The 20,492-nt window shown below is 52.3% G+C and overlaps 1 protein-coding gene and 1 long non-coding RNA gene across 2 annotated transcripts in view; one reads left to right on the top strand and one right to left on the bottom strand.

Annotated features, from left to right (window-relative positions):
• The window catches only part of Gsn (gelsolin), a 52,905-nt gene that overhangs the window by 26,481 nt on the left and 5,932 nt on the right, over nt 1-20,492 (bottom strand). The window contains exon 2 of the mRNA XM_005082127.4: nt 14,536-14,625. The gene's annotated coding sequence lies outside the window, so the exon portion shown is untranslated. The remainder of the gene's footprint in view (nt 1-14,535; nt 14,626-20,492) is intronic.
• LOC121136072 lies at nt 13,027-19,433 on the top strand. Its single transcript, XR_005873184.1, has 2 exons — nt 13,027-13,752; nt 13,894-19,433. It is a non-coding gene; the product is annotated as an uncharacterized LOC121136072 (long non-coding RNA).

Genomic DNA, 20,492 nt, shown 5'->3' with positions numbered 1-20,492 from the left:
CTGCATACTGTGCCTCAGACTCCTTCTCAGCATAGAGGTTGCAGAGGGTTAGCTCAGGCCTGCTCAGATAGCTTGGTCTGAGGGTGATGACACTCACTCCCCTCAGCTCCCTGTGGAGCCTGAACTGCATGATGCATGACTTCTTATCCGATAGAACTGAACTTTGCCCCCCCCAATCTCTTCCCACTTAAGGGGACTGGATGTAGGTGAAGCCTATGGGGACAGTTGGGACTGAGAACAGCATCCCAGGGGGGGAACAGTACATGAGCAATGGGCAGGCAAACGCAGGCCACGCCCAGGGGTGGGGTGAGGGGTGAAGCTGGCACGGAAGGTGGGTTCCCCAAGGTCTTCGTGCATTCCTGAAAACTCCGAATTTTATCAGGTCCTGTAGAAGCCTTGAGTTCTCTGGGCTCCGTGGTCTAGGAAGCCTGTGGAGCCTGTAGCGGGTTGCCCTGGACTCAACTCAGAGTTGATTAAAACCCACAGTACTCAAATACACATTTTTAGTGGGTTGGTGGTGGTACACACCTTTAATCCCAGCATTTGGGAGGCAGAGACAGGTGGATCTCAGTGAGTACAAGGTCTACCTGGTCAACAAAGTGAGTTGCAGGACAGCCAGAACTGTTACACAGAGAAACCCTGTCTCGAAAAACAAACAAACAAATAAATAAATAAAAACGTTCCTGATGGCATATGCCATTTTAACCTCTCTGGATAACAACTGATTGTGCATATTCGGAACACACACTACAACATTCCCTACAGAATTGCTTGCAATGGACAAGGATATTCATTGAAGCATTGTTTGAAAAGAATTGGAAAGGATCCAAAATGTCCTGGGGAAGTAAGTGATGGAGCTGTCGCACAATGGACCACCATGCAGCTGGGGAGCAGGGTATAGCTAGAGCCAATGGTGCCTGGTGGCACACAGTAGGCACACAGTAGGCACACAGTAGGCCTGGCGAGACCTCCAGGTGCAAGGAGCAAATGCCCAATGATGGCTCTTTTCTTCCTTTCTGTAAGGCTGAGGTTGATGCACAAACCCTTGCAAGGTCAGCAAATGCCAAGCAGATAAAGCCCTATGTATCTCAGAAGTGATGAAGAGAGAGATCTCACTCTGGACACTTCCACGGCTGCCCAAGGCTGGAGGGAGTGCTCAGGTCACTGTAATTAGCACAGGAACCTTTCAGAATGATGGACATTAAAGCCTACACCATGATGATGATCAGGCAACCAGTTCACACCACTGGAAGAACCACAGAACTGCATACTTCAGTGAGATAACTATGTGTGCCAACAAATTACGTCCTGGGACACTCGATGCAAAACAGCTTGAAGCACAAGATCTAAGATGTGACAGGAATATATCCAATAGAGCTGTTGGTTTTGTTTGTTTGTTTGCTTATGAACTGTAATCTAGAAGGAATGCTTTGGAAATGTATGTAAGGGGATACTTGCCCCTTAGCTGACTTGGGAAATGACATGGACCTGAGCCAGCAGCTGAGCTGGCTAAGCAGCCCCCTCGGGAGCCCTGTGGCCCCAGTTTGCCCAGTTGGTGATTAACAGAGGGCCATTATGGCTTGGCCTCGACCCCTGGGGTCAGTGACCACCAGCCCAGAGTCCCTATCCCCAGGTTAATGATCACAGAGGTGGTGTAGCTCTGCTGGCCATGTGGCTATGGAGTTTGAGCCACAGATCACTTCAAGGGATCAGTGACTGGAGACTGAAGGAGCAACTCTATTGTGTTCTCTGCCTGGGAGAGGCTTGAGTTCAATGGAACAGGGAGTTCGAGTGAAGCTGAAAGGGGGTGTCCCAGTGTTAGTGAAAGCTCTGCTACAGACTTCCTGGGTGACCGGGGGCAACTCATCGTCCCTCTCTGGGTGTCAGTATCTATACAAAAGGCAAGGCCTTGCTACTCTGGCCCCAGAATTCCCGGGTCCTGGCTGCAACATCCTGCCCAGAACCTACATGCCTCTGAGTTTCAGGGTTCCCATCTACAAAATGGGAACACTGGACCAGGTCACCCTGGCAGGTCCTTCTGAATCAGACCACCTAGGACCCCTGATGTGAGGCTCTGACATCAGTAACAGCATGTTGCTTCCCTGTCACCTCCCCTCGGGATCCAGTGAGGAATCAAGCCCTGGCTGCCCTACTGGACCCGAGCCCTCTCACTATATGGGGTGACCCTGCCTTCCTCTGTTCCCCACTTGGGAAAGGCTGTGTGAATTCAGGGGAGCAAGTGGGAGCAAGTGCCAAAGAAAGGAAGACACGCCAATGACAGAGGAACGAGACTCGGCCACTCATGTGGAAGGAGACATTGCTGAGGTTCAAACCCTTGTCTGGGGCTCCTGGGCCCCAGTTCTGTCTGGGAGCAGGAGACCTGGCCCCACCTCACCTGGGCAGGGAGCAGCAACCCTGCACAGGAAAAGGTTTGCTGCTGCTAAGCCCGTCCAAGCCCGTGCCAGGCAGGCAGGCAGAAGTCTCTAGAGGAGCTGGCACCAGCGCATCTCCCAGGCCAGGGCAAGCGGAGGTTCCAGGAAAGCCCTTGAGCCCTCCAGATGCCTGATGTCATTGCCCAGGATAACCACGTGTCTGAGAAGATCTCAGACCATGGCCACTGGCTGGAGAAAGGCTGCGGTACCTCCATTTCAGACTCCAGGGCTGGGATGCTTGCTCTGACTTGAGCGTAACCCTGGTTATCATCAGCTTGTCTGATGTGCACGTGCCCTAGTCCCTGCTCTTTGCTGGGCCGTGGGGCTCCCCTGATCGCCCATCATGGCTGTCTGTGAGTCCTGCCCAGTGCCCCCTGCACACCAGGAAGCCACCCTGTCGGCATCTGCCGCAGGACTGAGTGGCACAGCTCATGGCCCTCTGTGGACCCCTCCCTCCCTGTGGTTGGCGTCAGGACCCCATAACCATCTCTTGACCCGTTCTTCTCTCTCTGACTAACTTAGTCAATCTCCAGATCTCTGTGGGCTGCCTAGGGTGGTTACCGGATGAGAAGTCTCACCCTCACCCTTGGCCACAGTGTACAAAAGGCCTTGGCGGGCTGGGAAGACGCCTCCCTGTTCTGTTCCCTCACCCCAGACACTGCAGCTCTGGATCTCCCAGCACTGGAAGAGCTCCCTCTTTCTCCCAGAGCTTGTTTGCTTTTGGCCCACTGCTCCCCCGGGAGCCCCCACCCTTCTGGCCTAGGATTTTGCCAGAAGGGACAATGATCAGTAAACAGAGAAGGCTGTTATGAAACCCAGTGACACCAAATGGGGCCCGTACAAGTTCTGGCACGTCCCATGGCTTGAATGCACAGGCCTCAGCACCTGAAGTCAAGGCCTCGGTTTCCTCACTTTTGAAACGGAATGGATTTTAAAATGCCAGGCACCTGGAACAGCAAGGCCTGATACACAGCATCATCTGTGGACAGCCTGCTTGTCTTCCCTCAGAGGCCTGAACCCAGGACATCCACACCTACCAAATGAAAGCAGCAGTAGGAGTAAGACTACAGATTTCAAATGGGACTCAGGCTCGGGCTGGGCTGTGCAATCTGGAGTGGGTTATTTCCCTTCCTGAGCCTCCAGGCACTCGTTTATAGACAGGGACAGTAATACCCTATGGGAGCAAGCCAAAGGACTGCCAGTAGTAATGGCCACTGGGCTTCTATCATCGTAGATAACACCAAGAAGGTGATGTCCACAACCTAGACTTAAAACTCAGGTCTGTGGGCCTGGGTCTCACAGTACAGGGTTCCCTGACATGGCCAGCTGGGTCTCTGTCCTGGCCAAGTCTATCCTGGGTGTGGACAGCTATTGGGAAGATGGCCAGTGGGCTTGGCTGAGTCTACCCCAGGGACTGCAGCCACTGACCCTCTCCTAGCTCCCAGGGCCAGCCCCACCTAGTGCTGTGAGCACATTCAGAGGAAGAGGCCTGGCCCTACCACCTCCTGGCTCAGTGCCCTGGAAGCAACAAGATTTGGCCATGTATGAGAGTCCAGGCCTCTTCCACAAGGACTCACTGTAACCATTGGTCTCTCTTGCCCTGAGGCAGACACACTAGCCCTGGGACTGCAAAGAACTAAGTCCTAGCCCCTCACCCCCCCAAATTATGTAGGAACCCCTGAGGATCCCAGACACAAAGGGGCCCAAGCACAGACTTTGTGACTTGGGGCAGGATCGGCAGGACACCTGGGTGGGGTGCAGACAGAGGCAGGGTCTGTAGTGCCCCAGCCAGAGCAGGAAGGACAAGAGATGCTGCTGGAGTTGGATTCGGGCTCCCACTAGCAAAAGCAAGGGATTAGGATCCACCTCCTAACTAGCTGAGTGGCTCTGAGCAAGTCACCTTGGCACTCAGACCTCAGGTTTCTTATCTGTAGGCAGGGGTGTAACATCCTGTTCCCATTACGGTCATAAGAATTTAATACGGGAACAGCTGTTAAACCTGAAGAGGACCTCAGTTTGGTTTGCAGCACCTACATCAGGTGGCTCACGACCACCTGTGACTCCTGCCCCAGAGCATCTGATGCCCTCTTCTGACCTCTACAGTTACCTGCACTTACATCACACACACACACACACACACACACACACACACACACACACCCCTTAAAAAACGAAAAAGAGTAACCCTTAAGGAATTGAACCTTAGTGAAACACACTGGGGCTCAGTGTAGCCTGGTACAGGTGACATCTGTAAAGAAAAAGCTGCAATTTTTGCTGGGTCAGTTGCTTGGGTGAGTTTTTGTCTGTCTGAGTCTAATTTTCTTGTGTGTAAATTAGAGGCCAAAAGTCCTTCCCTGCCAAGTATGATGGTGTGTGCCTGTAAAGCCAGCACTTGGGAGACAGAAGCAACTTTGAAACCAGCCAGGCTTGCATAATTAGTTTCAGCTCACCTAGGACTAGCTAGCAAGACCGGATCTCAAAACAAACAATAAAATGTATGGGGTGGGGGAGCAGACAGACAGACAGACAAAATTACTAAGAGACATCTGCATACCCAGGTTCGTGGCAGCACTGCCCACAACAGTTAAAACATGAAAACAAGCCAGCTGTTTATTAATGAACAAGTACACAGTTAACAAACATTCAAACAGTGACCTTTAAAAAGATTACACCTTGCTATTGGATGAACCTCAAAGATGCTACGCCAGTCACAAAACAGCAAATACTGTGAGTCCATTTCCATGAAGCTCTGAGAAGAATCGGATTTATAGACACACACAGGGAAGTGATCGTTGTAAGGGGAAGGGAAACGAGGGGCCGTTGTCCCAAGAGGGCAGAGCTTCAGTTTGATGAACCAGCCTGCCTCCATCTTGGGTGTTAAAGCCTTCTTACAGTAAAGACAAACTAGGTTCATTCCTGTTTATGATTAAACCTCTGTTTCTCAAGGATTGGGCTATGCCCCACCTAAACCTCAACTACAAATGGTTCTATACTGCCTGTTCCAGGAAACTGCAGCCATATCTTTGTTTCAAAATGTTCTAACCATCTTGCAGCCCTACTTTTGTTTCAAAAGGTTGTTATACTACCTGCTGTTAAGGCTACTTTGTTAGGACCACCTTGCAATTATATCTTTGTTTCAGCAGGTCTTCTGACTAACTTGTTATGCTTATGTTCTGCTCCTGTAACCCTGCCAACTTTGCCCTCCAAATTCCCCATGCCCCTAGGCAATGTAAACCTTGTCTTCCTCATGTCCGGTGCTGATCTCTTGAACTCCGCTTTTATGGGGAGGCAGCTCGTGTACATGAATAAGAAAGCTTGCATTAATTAATTGCTTGCTTTAATTAATTTGGCAATGATGATTTGGACCAGTGGTCTTTCTCCTCACATCTTTGGAATTAAGTTCTGCAAGATGGAGAGTTCTGGGGATGGGCGGTGATGACAGGAGCAAGACATACGATGTATTTAACACCATGGGACCATGAGTTTAAAATGCCCATGATGTGAAGTCTCACGTTACGTCTACTTTGCCACAATAAAAACAACTGGGGAGCCGGGCGTTGGTGGCGCACGCCTTTAATCCCAGCACTCAGGAGGCAGAGGTAGGCGGATCTCTGTGAGTTCGAGGCCAGCCTGGTCTACAGAGCTAGTTCCAGGACAGCCTCCAAAACAATACAGAGAAACCCTGTCTCGAAAAACCAAAAAAAACAAAAAAACAAAAAAAAAAACAACTGGGAAACATCTGCTCATCTGATGGTCTCTTTCTGAGAGACAATGAGCTGTCCAATAGGGATGCAGTCAAGGGGACTCATGGCCTTCTCCAAGACTGTTCAGACGTTGGGACTCAGATACAAGAAAAGGTGAGCACTGCATCTGGCCAAGTTGATCTGGAGACCAAGTCCGTTCTTCACCAGGATCCAACAGCGGGGCTCCCCAGGCCAACCTCCATAGGATACAGTGACTGGGCCAGATGGTGTCGCATCCCCCAGCTGGTCCCATTTGGTCCCATGCTCTCCACAGCTGATCACTCCCACAGTTTCCTCTGTGCTGGGCTCTGGCCACTGTATGAGCTGATGGCCTGAATGCCCCACTGCAGACTGCAGCAGAGAGGACAAGGGGCAGGCATGGGGAGGAGGCAGGAGGTGACAGGCCATTAGCAAGGGAGGGCTGTGAAGGAGCTCAGGGACGGGGAGGTGGTCCCTTTCTACAATGATCCTATTTCATTTCCGTGAAACTGAGTGGCAGTGCTACCCTGCTGGCAAGGCAGAGGCCCCTGGCTCTGAGTGTGCCACTCAGCTGGTGCCCAGCACCAGTGATGTCCAACGGTGGCCCCTCAGCACCTGGCAGTCTTCACACGCCTGCAGCTCACTTGCTCCATACCCTCCCGTGACCTCTAAGTGTCCACATCCAAAGCAAAGGCCAGAGGCATGGTGGCGGCTAGTCCAGGAAAGGCGCTGTCCAGGGAAGGCGCTGTCCAGGGATGTAGGCGCTGTCCAGGGAAGGGCCTTGGCCTACACCTGAAGAGCCAGCCTTTCTGTCTACCCGGAGAATCCCTTTCCTCTATGAACTTGCTGCTTTGTCCACTCAAGAAAACATAGACCCCAACCTTCACAAACCGAGTGTGACAAGAAACTCGACCACTCTGAACTTCACCGCCCTTGGACACAAAATGGCCAGACTTATGTCACAGATTTGCTACATCTACTATTGAGGAAATTTTTTAAAAATCCAGAACAACTTCAACGGAGAGACGAAGGCCAGGGGCTATCGAGGCGCAGAGAACAAGGACTCACAAGATCTCGTGTTCAGTAAGCCCGTGGCCACCACTGCTCTAGACTCCTCCATGACCCCAGTACAGACAGGACTCCCAGGCCTGGCCCTCTAAGCTCTGGTGCCCACATGTCCTAAGCATCATAGCTCAGTGACCACCAGGACATCCTCTGCCACCTCACCTAGGCTCTGTATGACTTCAGCTCCCTGCCCCAGGAACCCTGGGAACTAGCTAGGTGACCTTGGCCCTGCCACTCTTGTTCAGAAGAAACAGAATAAAATGGTACCGAGAGGGCTCAAGAAACTGTTCCTTACAACCCGAAGCCTCCCGCAGCAGCTGTTAGCAATCTACTCCCAGGCCCCAGCAATGGTGCAGCTCTCGCTCCCCAAAGGCCTAGAGGCAATCTCTCTCAAGCCAGCAAAGCAGCCAGGGAGCCAATAAGAAGGAGAATGGAGAGAGGAAAGTTACTGGTGCTGGCCCCAGCCAGTGCTGGGGGTGGGGGGGTCTGGCTTGGAGAGAGGGGAGCTGAGGGCCTGGCAGGCTCTCCCTGAACCAAGGGCTTGGCCCTATGCCTTGACCCCTGTCTGAGCTGAAGGGATAGTGGGTGTACTCGGGGCCCCAGTACTCCTCTGGAACACGCCTACTCTGTGGCATCCAGAAGCAGGAGGAAACAGGAAGACTTCGGGAGGTAGACAACGGAAAAGGCTCCTGCCTGCTTGCTGGCCCCACGTCCTACCACGACAGAGGCCACGGGGGCCTAGGAAGCCATAACTGCCAGAGCTCAAGTACCAAGGTCTTCAGACCACGTCTGCGCTCTTGGATGCTGTGTCGCATACACACCGCGTGACTTCTTCACACACTGTGTTCCTCAGACCTCGTGCCTAGGGTCTACTTAGTGGCTCTCTGTGTGTCACTCTTGCCTTCTGTCATGATTCGCTCACTGATACACTCCACTGCATGCTGTTAACTACATCCACCCGACCGTGTCTCAGCCTTGGAAATACATGCCGTATCCTTGTTTTAGACCCATAAATAATAGTCCTCACGTCAGGGGTATTCACAGCCTAAGGAGCAGGAGCAATATGATGTCATAGTTAAGGACACACTCCCCAGCTTCTGTCATCATGTGACCTTGCCAAAGCAGACGTGTCCTGTCAGTGCCTTGCCTTCTTCAGCTCCGGGACGTTAGGACAGTAACATTTATCCAACAGGGCTGTGTACACTGAAGTAGACAACACACTGGTGTGTGCGTCCCAGCATTTGACATACTAGGTAAGTGCTTTGGAATGAGTCTGTGTGCTGTGCACCAGGGCCCACTCGCCCCTTGTCCACTGTGCACAAGAAACCGCATGCCGGGGAAATCCTAACAGACTGCAAGAGGGTGCAGAGATCCCTTCTCATAGAAGGAACCCTACGCTCAGAGCATGATGACAATTTGCACAGGACCAGAAAGGGGAAGAGGGATTGACACAGATGCTCAAAGGGGGAGGCTAGACACAGACGCTGATTAGCTGTGGGCAATGCAAGGGATCTTTCTGGAGTAATGAAAATGTTCTTGCCAGGTGTGGTGGCGCATGCCGTTAACCCCGACACTCGGGAAACAGAGGCAGGTGGAGCTCCATGAGTTCAAGGCCAGCCTGGTCTACAGAGCAAGTTTTTGGGAATCCAGGGCTACACAGTGATACTGTCTTAAAAAACAAAAGGAGGGAGGGAGAGAGGGAGGGAGGGAGGGAGGGAGGGAGGGAGGGAGGGAAAAAGTCTCTTAAACATGATTGTGGAGATGGTTGCAAAACCCCAAATTCAATAAGAATCAGAGTTCATGAAAATGTGGGGTTTATATATATATATATATATATATATATATATATATGTATGTATGTATATATACATATATATATATAGAAACTCTGTGTAAATTTAACCAGTTATATGAATTATACTCCAGGAATGTTGTTGTGGACACAAAAGTCCTTGTGTTTAGCTGGGGACCAGGAGCTTTCCATTGTCGACTACCTGAAGCCCAGCCGCGAGTGGGTTGGAGCCGCTGGAGCAGAGGGTGGCTGTGGAACATCTCCATACAGGGAGGAAGGCAAGCATAACATTGGGAGGGCCTGGAAAAAGTACAAACTCCCACGCCCAGCCCCAGCCGTGGAATGTGCAGAATTGGGTGGGGTCCAGAAACTCGATTCTAAGAGTCAGCTACCAACGGGAGCCGCTCGGCAAGACCACAGTTGGGGAAACTGAGGCTAAGCAGGCAAGGGGGCCTGTTGGTCTGGTTGATCAAACACCAAGACAGTTGGGACTCTCTGGTCCCCCTTCCTTCCTGTTTTTGTTTTCTTCTTTCCTTCCCCTGTGCCGCCCTCCCAGGGCGGGGCACGCCCCCCCACCTTCAGCTGTGACTCAGAGCACTGAGTCATGCTGTGACAGCACAGAAGGAACTTCTTAAGAAAAACAATCCCTAGCACAGAGCTCCCTGCATCTTGGGAACAGGATAGCCCCAGTGGGCTGGGAGAAGGAGGGAGAGAGGTCAGGGCAGCGTGGGAGGCCAGGGCTCCCCAAACCTGACTGTTCTCAGCCACTGACATGTCCAGTGCACTGCATAAGGAGCCTCACCTGCAAATAAAACCTCCATGTGCAGCAGGCATCACGAGAAGTGTGTGTGTGTGTGTGTAGATGTGTGTGCAGATCTGTGTGTGTGCAGATATGTGTACACAGATGTGTGTGTCTATGTGCAGATGTGTGCAGACGTGTGTGTGCAGATGTATACTGCAGACGTGTATGCAGGTGTGTGTGTAGAAGTATGTATATGCAGATGTGTCTATGTGCAGATGTGTCAGATATATGTGTGTGTGCACATACGTACGCAGGTGTGTGTGTGTAGATGTATGTATATGCGATGTGTGTGCCTGTTACTATCTCCCTACATGGGCTGAGGAGACAGGGCAGTGGTCAAGAGCACTGGCTGCTCTTGCAGAGGACCTGGGTTCAGCTCCCAGCTCGAGATGTCGGCTCACAAACACCCATAACTCCAGTTGCAGGGAATCCAGAGCCCCCTCTGGTCTCTTTAGCACCAGGCCCGCATATAGTGCTGAAGAGATGTAGGCAAAGCATAAATAAAAATAAATATATTTTTCTTTTATTTTCTAAGATTTATTTACTTTTATGCTTACTGGTGTTCTGCCTGCATATGTCTCTGCACCAAGTACATGTAGTGCCCTTGGAGGCCAGAAGAGGGCATCAGAACAGGCAGAGCCTAGCTGGTAGCTAAATTGTGGCCTTGCCTGAACAGGCTTCAGAGAGCCCCTCAGTTCCCTGCTACTCATCATTCCCCCTAGGGCTTCTTCCTCAGCCATGGCTGGGCAGGGAAGAAGGGATAAGGCTTCTTGACACAGGCCAGGCTAATCACAAGGGCCTATAAATCGGACCTTGTGGCTTGGCCTGAAGTAGCTGTGCCAGGAACAGCTTCACAGGCATCAAAGCACAAACAGCTCTTCTCCCCCACAGTTAGCCAAAACTTCTTCAGGAAGCCAGGTTCACGGTCCTTGGAGACAGAGGATTTGAGCAAAGAGCCCCACCCGCCTTGTGGGCATCTAAACCTGGGCCTAAGCTCCTTTACCTGCTTCTCACCTCCATTGCTTCTGCCTGGGACTCAGTTTCCCAAAATGTGTGCCTTTGGGCCCTTCAGCCGGGGTGTTCTTGGTCTGTCTGTGACGCCCCCGCCTCTCAAATGCCTATTTCATTCTGTCCTGCTCCAATTGACTTGGAAATTGTATTTTATCACTGTTTTTATCATTAGTTCAGTGCTGGGAACCAATCCCAGGCAGGCACCCCATTGTCTGACCTACATCCATTGCCCCTGTGGCACATTTCAAATTAAACATTGTTGTGGTTGTTATTATTGTTGTCTGGGATTTTTGATGATCTAGCCACCCTGAGTGCTAATTGCAAAGGATGAACAAGTCCTAACCAATCCCATGCCGGGCCTAGGGCCAGATACCAGTGCAAAAGGCATTCCCAGCCCCACCCCCAAAATCCTCCCAGTGGCCTCTGTGAGCGTTGCCGGGCACATCATGTTTCTGGTTCAGACTGCAGACTTACAGACACAGAGGATTCCCCACCTGGCAGCTTGTGACCTGGGCAGGGCCTTCACCTCACAGGAGAGGCTCCCAGCCATGCCGTGTACAAACATGCTGCAGGCCTTCCTTCCCAGTTCACTCTCCATCGCCATCCAAGCCCTACTTCATGGATGCGGAAAGCAAAGCCGGGAGGGACCGGGCGCATTCTGGTCTGAGGGACACTAACTCAGACTCTCTTACTCCTGGAGTCCAGGGCTGCAGAGGTCTGACTCAAGGCAGCCTAGCTGGAGAGTGGGAACAGAACCAGACAAGAGCAAGAACAGAGAGACAGGTAGGGCATTCCTGGGTGTGTGTGTGTGTGTGTGTGTGTGTGTGTGTGTGTGTGTATGTGTGTCTGTGTGTCTGTGTATGTCTGTCTGTGTGTGTGTGTATGTTTGTGTGTCTGTGTCTATGTGTCTGTCTGTGTGTCTGTGTGTTTGTCTGTCAGTGTGTCTATGTGTATGTGTGTGTGTCCGTGTGTCTGTGTTTGTGTGTGTGTCCGTGTGTGTGTGTCTGTGTGTGTGTCCATGTGTGTGTGTCTGTGTGTGTCCGTGTGACTGTGTATGTCTGTATGTCTGCGTGTGTCTGTTTGTGTGTATGTTTGTGCATCCGTGTTTGTGTGTATGTCTGTGTGTATGTGTGTATGTGTGTGTCTGTCTGTGTGTGTGTGTCTCTGTGTGTGTGTGTGTGCGCGCGTGCGCGCGCGCGCGCGCGCGAGCGTGTTTCATGAAGGGAAGTGACAGGGCTTCACTGGTAACACACATTCTCTCCTACGAGATCCCACATTGCCCTCCCTGACCCACCCTCCTCTTTGCCTGTCACTGACTGCTCTGAAACACCACCACTGAAGTCACTCCTCTCCTCAACAGCCATCTATGGCTCCCAGTGACTAGAAAACTGAAGGTCTCTGCAGACACCGCCTCTCACCTCCTGCCACTCTGACCTCAGTCTCCAGAGATGACTCACTAGTCCTCAGGCACATAGGGCTCCTCCAGGTGACTGGCTCTTCACATAATCCTTTTGCCTAGGGCACCCAACTCCCCATTGTACCCCAGTGCTCATCCCATGGCAGGAAAAGCTGACTGGCCCCGTGGGCATCTCCGGAAACACCTGGGTATCAGCCACCTTTATCTCCCTCGGGATTACAGTGACTCTCCTCTTGCAGTTTACCACCAGCTCCAGAAGCCAGCAAGGACTGACTGGGAAAGGGTGGGGCCTGGGGACAAAAAGCCAAGAGGATCCTGGGAAAGTGCACAGCTCCTAGGACTTCTCAGCACCAGGTCTCACATAAAGCATCGGGACACTTACAGTGAGGAAAACACTAAAACAACACCATGCAGGGTCATAGGCACGTGTGCATGTGTGTGTGTGTGTGTGCTTGAATGTATGTGTGGGCGCGTGCACCTGTGTGTGCATGCGTGTGTGTGTGTGTGTGTGTGTGTGTGTGTGTGTGTGTGTGTGTGTGTGTGTGTGTGATGGTTCCACTAATGAAGTTCTCCAAGTCTCCCACTGGAACGCTCCTAACAGCCTCCAGTAGCCTGGAGTAAAATCCAGTCAAGGGCAGCATGGCCTGGAAGCTTCTGGCCCCTTCCCTGGCCACTCCCCATTCCCTCTGAGGGATGCTCGCCCTTCCCAGCTCACCCTGCCATCCTGCTCTGAGGCTTCTCTGCCCTGTCCAGAGAAGTGCCTCCCTCCCAGCTGTTCCCAGAAACCACCCGATCCTCCTCAGGCGAAGAAAAAAAACGAAGCCATGGCAGGCATAACCATCTAACAAGACCCAGGAGGTACAGAAAGGTTTCACTCTTTGCTCCTTCCCCAACCCCCAGCTCAGAGCCTAGATATCTGTCACGTGATTCCGTGAATGAATGGATTCTAGAGTCCGCTAAAAAAATAAAGCCCCGTGGGAAGTCAGAACAGGTGCAGTGAGACGGGAAACAGACAGCACAGCCTTCCAGCAGCAAGGGAGAGAGTTCTAGATGGAGAGGAATCAATGTGCCAGAGATTTGGGACAAGGACATGTGAGGCTCTGATGGGAGGACACCAGTGTGCCTTACTTACACCCACGTTCCTGGAGGTGAGCTCGGGCAGCCGCAATGTGGGGGATACAGGAGCCTCCTGAGACATTCAGCTAGGCCCGAGCAGGCCTGGCTGTGGCCCTGTGGTGTTTTCAGAAGTTGGGCAGGCAGCCAGAATGCAAGGGCCTTGTGACACAGCTAGCAAAAGCACCCCAGCTTATGGACTGCCAGAAGCAGGCACCCCAGAAGTCAGGTGTGATCCAGGCAAGGCCAGGCCTCTGGGCCTAGAGAACCTTCTAGAAACCCCTGGCTCCTTGATGACCATCAATGACCCTCTTATCTAGAGCTGAAGAGGGACAGAGCCGTGGTCAGCTCCTGTCACTGCCCGGAAGCTGGGTGCAGTGGAAGATTACGAAATGCAGGTAAGTGACAGTGACATCGTGGGTTGTCCATTGATGTCATAGGCTGGAGGGCACTTTCCTTACTCCTCGCACAATTAGCAGCTCTCTTTTGTTGGCTGAAATGCTCTCACAGTGGCTCTCCTGGCTTTCCAACTCACACAGGCATCTACAGGCCTGCCAGATCCCCGCCACCGCCTCGTTAGACCAGGAGGGGACCGAAAGCACCTGCCTTACAGGAGGAAAAGCCCAGGACCCGTTTGTGAGTGAATCTGGGCCTCCTGGCTTGTAGCCCAGCACTCCGTACTCTACCCAGCTCCCAGAGCACTGCTCCTCAGGCTCGCCCTGGAATCTGATAGGTGGGCCCACCCACCTAGCCAGCCAGCCAGGTGGGGATGAGTCATTCACCCTCCCGGACTCACAGTCCTCAGGTGCCTCCTAAGGTCAACAAGCAGGGGACTTGGTGGCCACAACCCAACTTCTTCCAGCTCTCCACAGCCTGCAGGGAGAGCTCCTATCTCTCCTCCTCGAGGGAACCTACCCCACCACAGGGCTCCCAGAAGGCTTGAAAACACAGCAAGCAAGAAGCGCAGCCTGGGTGGGAGCCGGCACGGGGCTGCCTTGCCCTGCCTGCCTTCAGGGCTGCTCTCGCTGGCCTTCTGCTTGGTGAGGAGCAGATGAGGTGGTGAAAACAGTATGGCCACCAGGGAAAACCTCTCAATCCACAAAGGCCGTTCAGACCTCCACTCAGCAATCGTCCAGATTCCCCGGGACACTAGGTGGCCTGTGGCTCTGTGTTCTACCTACCTTACAGGGTTTTGCAAGGAGAGGAGAGCCACTCGGTGAGGAGATGCTGTAACAGCCGCTGAGGCACTGGAAAACGAGAGCTGGTGGTACCTGGAAAGGGGCCCAGAAATCTCAGGGTCAGTGTCTGGGGTCGCATGGGTAAATCCCACCTACCCCGCATATCTCTAGCGACGAGACACTCACTTCCTGGCGGTGCTGCCCACACCTGCTGCTGGGGGGGTTGACCAGCCACTATGGGGGGACGGTTGACCAGCCACTAGTGGACCTCAGGACGCCAGGCTATGGACTCCTTGGAGTAGGAACTGCTTCCCTCTGAGGCTGTGGCCCAGTATGACCTGGCAAACGCCTCCTCCAAAGTGTGTTAGAGGAGGGGCTGAACCACCATCCTATCCTGATCCCAGACCAATGGTGGGCTGTACAGCTGAGCCTTCTGGGCCCCTGCCTTGTGGGGACAACCTAGAACTTCAATCCTACATATCAACCAGTCAGCTCCTGCCCACTCGAGCGAGATCTCGCTACCCAAACCAGCTTCTTCCGGCCAAGGAAGAGAGCCAGGGTCCCAAAACAAAGGGGCCTCACAGGCTCCTGAGATGACGATGAGGATACAACAAGCCCCTTCTTAACCATAGTAAATGGCCCAGACATTGCTGATGGTTTGGGTCAGTAGGTGACACAGTAGTAGACCTGGAGCCGTGGGCAGAGAGGTCAGAGGTCACGTGTGTATCTAGGTCTGGGGAATTTGAGTTAAACGGCACCTCTGAGGGCCTTCCTAGAGGCAGCAAAGCACATCGGGGGTTTGTTTTTAAAAATGACAGACAACTGTGCATTCTATGAACTCCAAGCCAGTCTCAGCTGTTGCCTTGGGGGTGGGGGCTGCATGTGTTCCCAAGTGTACCTCCTTTGTCACACTTCCCATTCAGCAAAGGGTACCCCTGGCCACCCTCTCCCAGCCACACAAGGGTCCAGGCATCACCCCCCACAAGTTCCAGTTCGCGCTGACTCCCAACACTGCAGTTCAGCCTTTGACTACACCAGAGCACGCCTCCGCTCTCCGTCCCCACTGTCACCTCTCTGTTGACATCTCAGCCCGCCTCTGACTCGCTCACAGCGCAAACTTCCTCAGAGCAGGCCCAGACCACATCGCTGGGTTGCTCAGACGCTGCTGTGGCTCCACACAGCCCCCCGACAAAGCCCAGGACCCATTATCTACTCTCCAATGTCTGCTCTCTGTGGTCTGTCATGGCCAAGCGCTTGAACCACAGTTCTCATCCAGTGCCATCCTCCATCTGTGCCTGCCCGACTCCAGCCAGACACGGTGCGCTCCGTCCCTTGTGCCCTCTGTATAAGTTTTGTATACACTGTTTTCTTGAATGCCCTCAGCCACTAGGTTCTCCGCCACACTAAACTGAAGCAGTCTCTTTCTGTATTGGTCTCTCCCAGGAAGCTAAGATCTGTGTATGCTACCCCAGATCCTGGACCCCAGCAGCTCTAAATGCTCCTGGGAGAAGTCAGGGAACAATATGCTTGCACACATGCCTGACACGCGTGCTCACAGGCACATTCCCACAGAGCTTGCTCACAGTACAGATGCTGCCATCTATGGGCAAGAAAAGTACTACAGGCTCCCTGAGATGGACACCAGCTTTCATGCGTTTACGACCACCCCAGCTAAGTCTAAGTTTGTGGGTTCCCCTTTGGGGAAGGCTGTAGCAACTCAATACAAGGTCTGCTAGCGGCTGGCACTGCTAGCTGGGTCTCCACCCACGCACTCCCAATGGAACAAGAAAGGGGGGGTTTCTGTTGCAGCCCCACAAGGCCAGCTGCAGGCCGCTGGTTCTGAGTTGGCCTGCACATCTGCTTGCACATCTGCCTGCACAACCTCAGAGCTCAGGGAGGAGGCAGCTACCGAGAGTCAAGTTGTCTACCAAGAAAGGGCTAGCCTCTGGGCAGGGTGCTCACTGACAGTGTGCAAGCCACCAGGGGACCTCCGTCTAGGCTACCAGGAGGGAGTATTCTGCCTCGTGGGTGGTGGAGGTTGCAGCTGCGGCTAGTCTCATCCCCTGCCAAGTCACCAGGAGGACTTTTGGGCTTGATGTCCAGCCACACCAAAGATTCAAATGGCCACCTCCAGTGACAAGTTGTCATTTTCTGTACACCTACAGGCTATCAGACTCTACAGGCAACATAGGAAGCCTGATAGGCAGTTAGCATGACTCTCATCTTTTCAAGCCAGACTCCAGGCTCAGAGAGGTGAAGGAAGATGCCATAGGTCCGGTCACACAGCTAGGCAGCTCCCACCAAGTCATACTGCTGCTCTTGGGTCTAGCTTTACTCAGCATCAACCTGTAAATAAGGCTATGCCTCCTGCTCACTTGGAGAAAGACCCAAAGCTTTGGTTGCTCAGTTTACAGAGGGCTTCTGCAGAGGGCTACCGGGAACCTGATCTGAGCCACAGCAGGACACTGCTGTCTCTTGTCTTTTATTGTTGTTTTCCCTTACTTTCTTCTTTATGTTTTTATTTTGTTTATTGGTTTAAAAATTCTTAGCTCAGGGCCATGCAAAAGTAGATTGAGCGCTCCCAGCAACAGTGGCCATTCACATATTTACCGAGAGCAGTATTTATCATCTTAAATGTAAAACCTTCTGGTGGAGATGTTTATCAAGGCCAGCTGCTCTCTCCCTTCAGAGCTTCCCAGTGAGTCAGTCTCTCCTCTTGAAGGGCCTTACCTCTCCACCTCTCCATGACTTTGCAGGAAACTATTTCGACAACTGCTCACACTCTCGGAACAGTGGAATAAAGTGTGACCAGGGTTGGAAGAGAAGAGGGGGCAGTAGGATGTGTAGACAGACTCTCCGGGGTGAAACACTGGAAGACCTGGGTTGGGACCGTTTATGGGTGGGATGCTTGCCCAGCAAGCACAAGGCTCTGGGTCCTATGCCCAGCTCTGAAGAAAACAAAAGTCCCTGAATCTAGACTGGCTGCTCATGCCTTATCCATAGACTTAACTTCTAGATATTCATTCTAAATTGACTATAGTTGATTGCCCACCCCCCTTTTTTCCTGAGGGCCTCATTTACCTCAGACTGGCCTTGAATTCAAGACACAGACAAAGATGATTTTGAACTTTTGATCTTTCTGCCCACTTTACACAGGAGAGCACCACCACACCCACTGTGTACAGGAGAACACCACCACACCCACTGTGTACAGGTGAGAACCACCACACCCACTGTGTGCAGAAGAGCACCACCACACCCACTGTGTACAGGAGAGCACCACCACACCCACTGTGTGCAGGAGAGCGCCACCACACCCACTGTGTACAGGAGAGCACCACCACACCCACTGTGTGCAGGAGAGCACCACCACACCCACTGTGTGCAGGAGAGCGCCACCACACCCATTGTGTGCAGGAGAACACCACCACACCCACTGTGTGCAGGAGAGCACCACCACACCCACTGTGTGCAGGAGAGCACCACCACACCCACTGTGTGCAGGAGAGCACCACCACACCCACCTTAGAACATGCTGGGGATCTCACTCAGGGCTACAAGCATGTTAGATAACCTAGATAAGCTTTCATTGTTGGGTTAGAATCTTCCAGTTCAGTGTGACCCCTGGACTGACAGCATCAGCAGGAGCTCATTAGAATGCAGATTCCAGGTACCAACCCAGTCCTAAGGAATCATTACCTACATTTTCACGGAATTTGTGGGTGGTTATGGACATGATAAGTCTGGGAGTTCTTCAGAATATCGTTTCTGTCTAACTTCAAATCATTAGACATCTAAGGTGTCATAGTGTCTCCTCCCTGATCTCAGGTCTGCAGCAAACTCCAGGACGCAGGTCCAAGAGAAGGACCAGGCCTTCTCTTGATCTTGAGATCTGATCCTAGCCAGGCAGGGAGGCTGACTTGGGAGGAGAGGAGAAGGCAGCATTCCCATTTCACAGAGGAGTGGGAGCCAGTTAGAGAGCCAGGCCAGACAGGTGTGCAAATGACTCACCCAAACTCAGCAGCCAAGATGAGCTAAGGGCACGTCCATGGCCAAGTCCCCCAATCTCCCCAGGCCTTGGGTTGAACACTAGCTGAAATGCTTTTGATTTAGATGTGTACTTTTGAAATACCACAAGTGACGGCACTCAGGGAGCTAGGTGGGTGTTTGTGGAAACATGTTCACTCTCTCAGGGCATGGGAACCCTGGCCTGAAGAGGTGAGGTGGACTAGACAGTTCCTAAGACCCTGCGCCTGCAGAGTGAGGAGGAGGCCCAGACAGTTCCTGCGCCTGCAGAGTGAGGAGGAGGCCCAGACAGTTCCTGCGCCTGCAGAGTGAGGAGGAGGCCCAGACAGCTCCTGTCCCCCCCCAGAGTGAGGAGGAGGCCCAGACAGCTCCTGTCCCCCCCAGAGTGAGGAGGAGGCCCAGACAGCTCCTGGGACCCATCTCTCCAGGTCAGATGGGGAAACCTGTCGGCTGAGAAGGCAGTCAAGAGTGGCACCTGCAGTCGCCACAGACACAGTCTCAGGGTTGGGAACACGAAGGCTGATGCTACCGTCCCAAGTGTGGAGGCAGACAGCAGCTTGGCATGGGCACTTAGAGAGTGGTGAGGAAACGGAGGCTTGCCAGGGCTTCTCCTAAAGCCAAGAATCTGTCCCTTCAGCTGCTAACAATGCGGTGTAACAGGGGCGTAGGAACCCTTCCAGGAAAATTCCATGTGGACGGTGGAGACAGGCCACCTACAGAAACCCCGATGCCAAGAGAAACTCTGCTAGCATGCATATTTCCTAACTGTACTTCTCCTCTGCATTTTGTCACTCTGCTGGGAACCAGGTGGAGATGGACTAATGACCCACCTCAGTTTTGGACATAACCACAAATAAAGTAACTTTCCATCCCTCTATAGATTGTTATTTTCCTCATAATGTGGGGGACTTTGGGGACCCGTGTGTGGGCCTAATGGCAATATATTAAATTCTACAGTTCTCTGTAGCGTGAAAACACAATATAGGAACATTCGGATGCACACCGATGAGTGATGTGGGAATTATCAGTCCCCCAACAAATACTCAGTTTTACACAGGCAGTCATTACAAAAAGGATTCGGCTTGGGCGTTGATGGGAAGGCCTCCAGCGCATCATGTTTCCCATAGCTGAGTCCCATGAGCCTCCTGTAGGAGTGCAGAGAAGCCAGGAGAGGTCTGGTTGCCGGTAAAACTCTGCGTGTCCATTTAAATTTGAACTGCAGATATGCATTGATTTTTCTTTATAAGAATGCCCTAGATATTGCAGGAAAGATAGTAATACTAAATAATTACTCATTCTTTATCTGAAATTCTAATTTAACTAGCATCCTGTTTTCTTAGTTGCTAAAGATGGCCACCCTAAGGGCAGAGTCTGAGATTTCACATTTCTAAAAAGCTCCCAAATGCAGCCCTGCTGCGTCTAAAATATCACTTTCCACTCTCAAAATGGAATTTTATGCAACCACGAATTCTACAAGTTTTTTAAAAGGCCATTTAAAGAGTCAGGTAGGTAGTCCCCAGCTTCTAAAGGAGTGTTCTAGAATGAAGTATTCTCATGGTCTTGTAGAGAAATAGTCTGGGGAAGTGCAAAGGGGACAGAGCCGAGGCTAACCCATGAAAATCCCACTGTGAAGGACACATCCCAACTGGCTCCCTCTCCCTGACCTGAAGCTCAAGAAGCCAACAACGTGTGACCATACAAAGACAACACCCTCACCCTTCTGCTCCAGATCCAGGGTGCTTTGAATTGATGAGAAAGCATCAATTCTGAGAGCCTGAATGACCTACAAGGGGGAAGCGGCATGTTGGCACGTCTCAGACCCCTAAGAAGGGGCTGGGGCTGGGGCGCAGTGGGCAGAGTGCTTGTCCGGCACCAACAGCTGGGCACTGTGGTGTACAACTGCAGTCCTAGCATTTGTGATGGAGGTAGGCATT

The sequence above is a fragment of the Mesocricetus auratus genome, unplaced genomic scaffold (assembly GCF_017639785.1).
Source record: "Mesocricetus auratus isolate SY011 unplaced genomic scaffold, BCM_Maur_2.0 Super-Scaffold_100047, whole genome shotgun sequence".
In the NCBI taxonomy this organism is placed as follows: Eukaryota; Metazoa; Chordata; class Mammalia; order Rodentia; family Cricetidae; genus Mesocricetus; species Mesocricetus auratus.
This window is presented reverse-complemented; position numbering and strand designations above follow the sequence as displayed.